Here is a 9,299-nt window from a genome sequence, read left to right as displayed (position 1 = left end):
TGCAAAATTGGAAGCGCTTCAAACTAGGTTTCTTTGCCTTCTTTTGGATCAACAGCAAAAACATATGTGAGGAAGGCTGAACTTGATGGACGCAAGTCTCTTTTCAGCTATGTAACTATGTAATATTAATTAATAGTTTTTAAAAGTTGCTGTGATCTAAGAATCATTATATATATATATATATATAAAATACACACTGACCTTGTTTTTATATATATATATATATATATATATATATATATATATACACACACACAGATAAATAGCTGTTCCTGGACAATAACTGTTTTTTGTGGCTGTCTGTCAGGATCGGGACAGGGATCCAACACGCAGGGTACAAAGAGTGGAAAGGTACGTATACCGGGCCTTAGAATGGCCGGACTAACGTACCGAGAGTAATAGAGAATAGTCAGAGACAAGCCGAGGTCGAGGGAACGAGAAGACAGATAAGCGAGAGACAAGCCGGATCAAGGGATAACAGAGAAGCAGGGTAGTACAACAAGCCGAGTCAAAACCAAATAGAGCGAACTAGAATACCAGAGCACTGAGTGACTAGACAAGCTAGAACCACGACAGGGCAATGAGCTGAAGAGAGAAGCAAGCTTAAATACCCTGGCTCCGGATGGTAAGCACGCCTCTGACAAGTGCCGATTGGATATCGGACACTTGAGTGACAGGTCGCTCGTGATAGCGTCATGACGTCACGTATTGAGCGTCCTGCTAGAAAAGGATGTGGATTCCTCGCGGCCGGTGTTTAAGTGGGTGGATGAACCGCGAGGAACGGAGGAAACAGCTCGCCTGGATGGATAAACCACCAAGTCTCTACCTCCCTTAGAGGTAGAGGCCTCAGGTACCCTGACAGTACCCCCCCTCTCAGATACGCCCACCGGGCGGAAGGAACCGGGGCGAGATGGGAAGCGGAGGTGAAATGCTCTGCGAAGGCGAGAAGCATGAACGTCCTCCTGAGGTACCCAACTCCTCTCCTCAGGACCATATCCCCTCCAGTTGACCAGATATTGCAATTTTCCCCTTGAAATTCTGGAATCAACGATGGAGCTTACCTCGTACTCCTCCCGACCCTCCACCTGAACAGGACGAGGCGAGGAGACCTTAGAGGAGAATTTGTTGCAAATAAGGGGTTTCAACAAGGAGACATGAAAAGAGTTAGGAATGCGTAAGGCAGGTGGCAGAGCAAGGCGATACGCAACCGGATTGATACGAGTGAGAACCCTGTAAGGGCCTATGTAGCGAGGAGCAAATTTCAAAGATGGAACTTTTAGTCGAATATTCTTAGTACTTAACCATACCCTATCCCCAGGAACAAAAACAGGAGCCGCTCTTCTATGCTTGTCAGCGTGTTTCTTGAACAACGAGGAACTATGTAACAGAATTTGCCGAGTCTGATCCCATAATTTCTTCAGGTTGGCGACATGATCATCAACCGACGGTATCCCCTGAGAAGAGGAAACCGAAGGAAAAATCGAAGGATGAAAGCCATAGTTCATGAAGAAAGGGCTAGAGCGAGTTGAATCGCAAACAAGGTTATTGTGTGCGAACTCCGCCCACGGAATCAGGCCGACCCAATCGTCCTGGTGTTCGGAAACAAAGCAACGCAGATACTGTTCGATCTTCTGATTGGTACGTTCAGCAGCTCCGTTAGACTGAGGGTGATAGGCCGAGGAGAAGTTCAATTTGATGCCCATTTGAGAACAAAAGGATCTCCAGAAACGTGAGACAAATTGAGAGCCTCTATCAGAAACAATCTCCGAAGGAATCCCATGTAGGCGAAAAACCTCTCTAGCAAAAATCTCCGCCAATTCAGGAGAAGTCGGAAGTTTAGGTAATGGCACGAAATGGGCCATCTTAGTAAATCTATCCACTACCGTGAGAATAACAGTCTGTCTCTTGGAAGCAGGCAAATCAACGATAAAGTCTATGGACAAACAGGACCAAGGTTTCTCAGGAATGTCCAAGGGGTGTAACAGGCCACATGGAGATGTATGAGGTAGTTTAGTCTTGGCACACGTTTCACAAGCTGCGACGAACTCCTCAATATCTTTTCGAAGTGAAGGCCACCAGAAATCCTTGGATATCAAAGAGTACGTCTTGCGAATACCAGGATGACCAGCTATTTTACTTTCGTGAAAACACTGTAAGAGCTCCAGTTGAAGTTCAGGAGGAACAAAGTTTCTTCCCTCAGGAGTGTTTCCGGGAGCTAGATGTTGTGACTTCAAGATCTGGTCAAGTAGCGGAGAATGAATTTTGAGACTGGTATTAGCAATAATATTGCATTTGGGTACAATGGAGGACATAAGTGGTTCAACTGAAGCAGAGGGTTCATATTGGCGAGATAGCGCATCGGCTTTAGAATTCTTTGACCCAGGTCTGTAAGTCAGAACGTAATTGAAATGGGTAAGAAACAACGACCAACGAGCCTGCCTGGAGGACAACCGCTTAGCCTCTCCGATATAAGACAAATTTTTGTGGTCAGTTAGAATGGTAACAGGATGTAATGTACCTTCCAATAAATGTCTCCACTCTTTCAAAGCCTTGATAACCGCTAGTAATTCTCTGTCACCAATGTCATATCTGCTTTCAGTACCGGTCAATTTTTTAGAGAAAAATCCACATGGATGTAATGGTTTATCAACCCCCAACCTTTGAGATAGGACAGCACCTAAACCAGTCTCTGATGCGTCTACCTCAAGTAGAAAAGGCAGAGAAGTGTCGGGGTGAACTAAAATTGGAGCGGAAGCGAAAAGCTCCTTGAGAGTTTTGAACGCAAGGAGAGCTTCAGTAGTCCAATTCTTAGTATCAGCCCCCTGTTTGGTCATATTAGTGATAGGTGCGATAATGGAAGAATAGCCCTTAATAAAGCGCCTGTAATAATTAGAAAAACCAATAAATCTCTGTATGGCTTTAAGACCTTTGGGTAAAGGCCACTCTAGAATGGATTGGAGCTTATCCGGATCCATCTTAAATCCCTCCCCAGAGATCACATAGCCGAGAAAGGTTACCTGGGTTTGATCAAAGCTACATTTCTCCAACTTGCAGTACAAGCCATGCTGGAGAAGCTTGTGCAAAACCCTCCTGACTTGCTTGTGATGAGTCTCAATCTCACTAGAATGAATGAGTATATCATCTAGGTATACAATGACGCAATCTTGCTGAAATTCCCTAAGGACCTCATTTATCAGATCCTGGAAAACAGCTGGCGCATTGCATAACCCAAAAGGCATAACAGTATATTCATAGTGACCATATCGAGTATTGAATGCCGTCATCCACTCATGTCCCTGCTGGATTCTCACCAAGTTATATGCCCCTCTGAGGTCTAACTTGGTGAAAATTGTAGAACCCTTCAAACGATCGAAGAGTTCGGTGATCAAGGGAATCGGGTAGGCATTTTTAATGGTTATCTTATTCAAGCCTCGATAATCAATACAAGGTCTCAAAGAACCATCTTTCTTTTTAACAAAAAAAAATCCAGCCCCGGCAGGGGAGGAGGACCTCCTGATGAATCCCTTGTCTAAATTCTCGTGAATATACTCCTCTAGAACTGAGTTCTCTTTTGTAGATAATGGGTATACATGACCTCTGGGAGGCATGGTACCAGGGAGTAGGTTAATTTTGCAATCAAAGGACCTGTGTGGGGGTAAGGTATCGGCTTTCTTTTTGTCAAATACTACCTTTAAATCTAGATACTGAGGCGGAATCTGTGTCTCTGTAGAATTGTCAGAGGTATTCGATGTATTAGTTAATCCGAGAGGTAAGACCTTCCGCAAGCATTTTTCTTGACAATTCTCTCCCCACGAAACTATCTCCCCTGACTCCCAATTAATAATAGGGTTGTGTCTCCTCAACCAGGAGTACCCCAGGACTATGGGAATAGACGGAGAAGAAATGAGCATTAAGGATATATCCTCTTTATGTAGGATGCCAACAGTTAAGTTAATCGGTATGGTCTCATGGAAAATAACAGGCTCAAGTAACGGTCTACCATCGATGGCCTCAACAGCCAGTGGTGTCTCTTTTAACTGGGATGGGATAGCATGCTTGGCAACAAAACCCTGATCTATAAAGCTCTCAGCAGCTCCAGAATCGATTAGTGCCATAGTCTTTACTACTCCCTTCTCCCACCTCAAAGAAACGGGTAACAGAAGCCTGAACTCTTTGTAATTGTGAATAGAGGACAAAGTAGAAACACCCAAGGCCTGTCCTCTAGAGAAACTTAGGTGCGAGCGTTTCCCGAACGATTAGGACAATTTAGGCGTAAATGTCCTCTGACTCCACAATACATACATAAACCCTCCCTTCTTCTGTACTGTCTCTCTCTCTCTGTGAGATGAGTACTGCCTATCTGCATAGGTTCAGAAATACGTAAGTCCTCGAACTCAGAATTTTGAAAGGTAGGCGCTAGTTTAAAGGAGGGTCTACGGGTCCTATCTCGAGTGTTCTGCCTCTCTCTTATGCGTTCATCAATACGAGATATAAAAGAAATTAAATCCTCCAAATTCTCAGGGAGTTCTCTAGTAGCGACTTCGTCAAGAATTACATCTGATAACCCATTCAGAAACACATCTATATAAGCCTGTTCGTTCCACTTAACTTCTGCCGCCAAGGACCTGAACTCTAGTGCATAGTCCACAAGTGTTCGATTGTCCTGTCTAAGGCGCAACAGTAATCTAGCTGCATTGACCTTTCTACCAGGAGGGTCAAAAGTTCTTCTAAACGCAGCTACAAAGGCATTATAATTATAGACTAGTGGATTATCATTCTCCCATAAAGGATTGGCCCATCTCAGAGCTTTCTCAATGAGTAAAGTAATAACAAATCCAACCTTCGCTCTATCTGTAGGATAAGAGCGGGGTTGTAATTCGAAATGGATGCTAATCTGGTTCAGAAAACCACGGCACTTCTCCGGTGACCCGCCATAACGTACTGGTGGGGTAATACGGGAAGAAGCACCTACAGTGGCTACCTCTAGACCTGAGACTGCAGGAGAAATAGAAGGAGTACGTGTCTCCTCAGGTGGGTTACTAGCACGAGACAAAAGTGCCTGTAGTGCTAGAGCCATCTGATCCATCCTATGCTCCATGGCGTCAAACCTGGGATCAGAAGAACCAAGCTGACTGTTTGTACCTGCAGGATCCATTGGCCCTGTCGTAATGTCAGGATCGGGACAGGGATCCAACACGCAGGGTACAAAGAGTGGAAAGGTACGTATACCGGGCCTTAGAATGGCCGGACTAACGTACCGAGAGTAATAGAGAATAGTCAGAGACAAGCCGAGGTCGAGGGAACGAGAAGACAGATAAGCGAGAGACAAGCCGGATCAAGGGATAACAGAGAAGCAGGGTAGTACAACAAGCCGAGTCAAAACCAAATAGAGCGAACTAGAATACCAGAGCACTGAGTGACTAGACAAGCTAGAACCACGACAGGGCAATGAGCTGAAGAGAGAAGCAAGCTTAAATACCCTGGCTCCGGATGGTAAGCACGCCTCTGACAAGTGCCGATTGGATATCGGACACTTGAGTGACAGGTCGCTCGTGATAGCGTCATGACGTCACGTATTGAGCGTCCTGCTAGAAAAGGATGTGGATTCCTCGCGGCCGGTGTTTAAGTGGGTGGATGAACCGCGAGGAACGGAGGAAACAGCTCGCCTGGATGGATAAACCACCAAGTCTCTACCTCCCTTAGAGGTAGAGGCCTCAGGTACCCTGACACTGTCTAAATGCCTGCAAGAGACTGCCTCTTGTCAGATTCAAATTTAGAATTTCCCCACTGATTATGGGTTTGCTTTCTGAATTAAAGATCAGTAAACCTTTTTTTTTTTTTTGGAACCTCTGGTCTTGCATTTTTGTTGCTGTCTAGAGATACTTGTCAACAGTTGGGGGTTCAGTCTAGGATTGGCACATCACAGAACAGTGACTGAACTCATCTCTCCCTGGGAGACTCAACTGACTGTGGTCACTGTAAAGGTAATCCCTATCTAAATAAATGGTCAAATTCCCTTGGTAGTCTAGTTGGGGATGATGTATGGTTGGTTCTGTGTGACCCAATATGAATCTAAATCTATATTATTGAGGGAACTGAGTGTGCACTCAAGATTTATTCTGTGTGACGGATAGGGCTTTATGCATGGGAAAAATAGGACAGTTCAGTACTGGTGTACGGGCACATGTAAGAGTACTGATGGGGAGTATCCTCAATAGCTTGTGTAACCCGGGTAACCACAGAGGACCCTTTGGGAAATAACCCTGCCTAATTCCACCTCATCAGTGCAGGCAGGGGAGCTGCGTTAACTATATAATTTGGGAATAATACTGTCGATGTACAGACAATATTCTAGCTCAGTTCAAAACTATGACCTTATTGTCTCTTATATGGTAACAGAGTTGTGTGGATAGAGTGCATACAAATGCTATACTATGGGAAGTTAACAAGGGAAATATCCAATGGAAGATCCTTAGTGGCTCCTTGTTTCACCAGTTTATTTTAATAGGAAATGTATATCTTTAAATGAAATTTTATTATTCAGAAATACACCATCAGGTGGTGGCACTATATAGATAATGTGTTGGGGGCACTTTGGAGTCCTTGAATGAATATTATACTTTGATTAATAATTGTGAATCAAGTATTATTTTTCCATGCATATACTCATCCGGAAAGATAGTAATCGATTTTCTATGAATACTTTTGTGAAGGAAATAAATAAGAACAGCCTCTTATTGTTTGATTTCTACTGTGACGCCGCCCGCCTACCAGTGAGCAGTATGGGTCCTGGCGGGTGCTTATCGTTGTGGCGGCATTCCCACGTGGTAATGGGAATGCCGCCGATAACGCACCTCCTCCTGAGATGCCCCCCAGCCTCTGACACACTCTTCCCCTTACACAGCGGCCGGGTCTTTTAACATTTGAGATGCCGGCCGCTGCAAGTTAGAACCTTTTATGGTTCATAATGAACCCTTGTAGTGCCTAACCATTTGGAACATGTGTGACGTCTGCTAAGCTGCTGCATGCTTTTCATGTCCGGTAAGCCCGGTTGGCGGTTTTCGGGGAGGGGGTACTGTCACGCCGCCCGCTGGGTCTGCTCCTGCCAGAGAGCAGTATGGGTCCCGGTGGGCGTGTATCCTTGTGGCGGCATTCCCACATTGCAAGGGTAATGCCGTTGCATACTCACCTTGTGCCAAGGCGCCCCCAAGAGTGGACTGGGACCCAGCGGGCTCATCCTGTTGCGGCGGCATTCCCACGTGGTAATGGGAATGCCGCCGATTACGCACCTCCTCCTGCGACCTCCCCCCCCCCCCTATTTATGCTATATCTGTATTCTTGACCTCAGCCTATCTTGTGTTTTTTCCTTTTATACGTTAAAACCGTCCGTTCAAAGTCCCGGTAATACGTCTTAGGTTTTCTTTACTTGTTACTTAACTTCTGCGTGTTGGGCATATTAGTGTATCCTGACATTACGACAGGGCCATGAACCCTGAAGACTTAGGTAGTTAAGTGATGTCTTGTGAAGCGAAGCTTGAGGAACATGATCACCGCATAGATCAGTTCGCTCAGGCTTTTCATACATTGCTGACTCGCACTCCTCACCTCATCTCATTTAAGTTGTCTGGGTGCAATGTCCCTGTCCCCTTAGCCCTGCAATTTAACCCGTTAAAGCCGTTGGGGCATTCCATGTCGTCCCCGTTATAACGGGCTTTAAAGCCGTTACGGCGGTATAGAAAGCCCTAATGGTTTTGAGTCCCAGCGCCCGAAGGGCAGTCCACCTACTGGTGAAATAGGGACGAAAAAAAAGTTAAAGTAATAAGGGGGAAAAAATATACATATGATATATATATATATATATATATATATATATATTCCATAATAAGTTTATTTCTAGATTGATAGTTATATATATCAAAATACACTTATTATGGATATATATATATATATATATATATATATATATATTTTTTAATACATTTAAAATAATAAATCAAACCAGACCGTTTTTTTATTTTCTTACCTTTCTGGGACCAGGGCTGTTTTTACATTTCTGCGGTGTTTGTATTTAGCTGTAATTTTCCTCTTAGTCATTTACTGTACCCACACATTTAAATACCGTTTTCTTGCCATTAAATGGTCTTTCTAAAGATATCATTATTTTCATCATATCTTATAATTTATAATGAAAAAAATTATAAAATATGATAAAAAATTTAAAAAAACACACTTTTTTTTATCTTTGACCTCCAAAATATGTTACGCATCTACAACCGCCAGAAAACACACATGCTAAATAATTTCAAAATTTTGTCCTGAGTTTAGAAATACCCAATGTTAACATGTTTTTAGCTCTTTTATAAGTACAAGTAGGACACTGCTGTTTCAAAATATATATTTTAATGTGTATCAATAGCGTCATTGTAACACTGTTATCTGTCATAAATCTCTGAATCACACCTCACATGTACATGGGTATTCAATATGGGGTATGTCCAGTCTTTTTTTAGTAGCCACTTAGTCACAAACACTGGCCAAAGTTAGCATTTATATTTGTTTGTGTGTTAAAAATGCAAAAAATGAGGGGGGCGGGGCTTGACCGCTGAGCAGACCGGTCGCACTGAACAGGAGCTCCGGGAGAAAACCCGGCTAACAAGCGATTTCTAATCTTTATCTCACACCGAGCCCTCTAATCTGACACAGCAGAGCAGCGGTGGCACCCGGGGACTCACCTGGCCGGACCACCGGACTCGGAGAGGCAATCTGTAGCTGACACTGTGCTGCGGCCTACACGTGCATATAGGCGCGGGAGAGGCAGCCGACCTCCCCGCCGACGGACCAGCGGGAATTGACAGCAACGCTTACGACCCCGATCACCCCCCCCTTGCCGGTGAGGGATATCCCGGCACAAGCGACGGACCAAGCGACAAGCAAGTTGACAGGCCCCACATGGGGATGAAAAAGCTGTCGACCAAACGGGATATACTGGGCCCAGCCAAAATGGCGGCAGGGAGGCAGCCCAGGCCCAAGCACACGCTAATTAAACCACCTATGCACGCAATGGAGTACATACATAATTTAAGTACCTACCTGTGGGCAAAACTCAAGACCCAGAGACAGCTATACCGGGTGGCTATGAGAGAGGTGACAACATGGCTCCGACCGGCCACTCGGCGCAGCCTGCAAGGAAACCCACTCCGTGACTCCAGAGCAGCCTTCTGGATGCAGCGGGGCCGAACCTCAAAGCAATCCCAGACTCGACCACGGGTGAGTCGCCTAAATCCCTCACAGGGACTCAG

This window comes from Pelobates fuscus, chromosome 1 (genome assembly GCF_036172605.1).
Source record: "Pelobates fuscus isolate aPelFus1 chromosome 1, aPelFus1.pri, whole genome shotgun sequence".
Taxonomy (NCBI): Eukaryota; Metazoa; Chordata; class Amphibia; order Anura; family Pelobatidae; genus Pelobates; species Pelobates fuscus.
Note: the sequence above shows the minus strand (reverse complement) of the source record.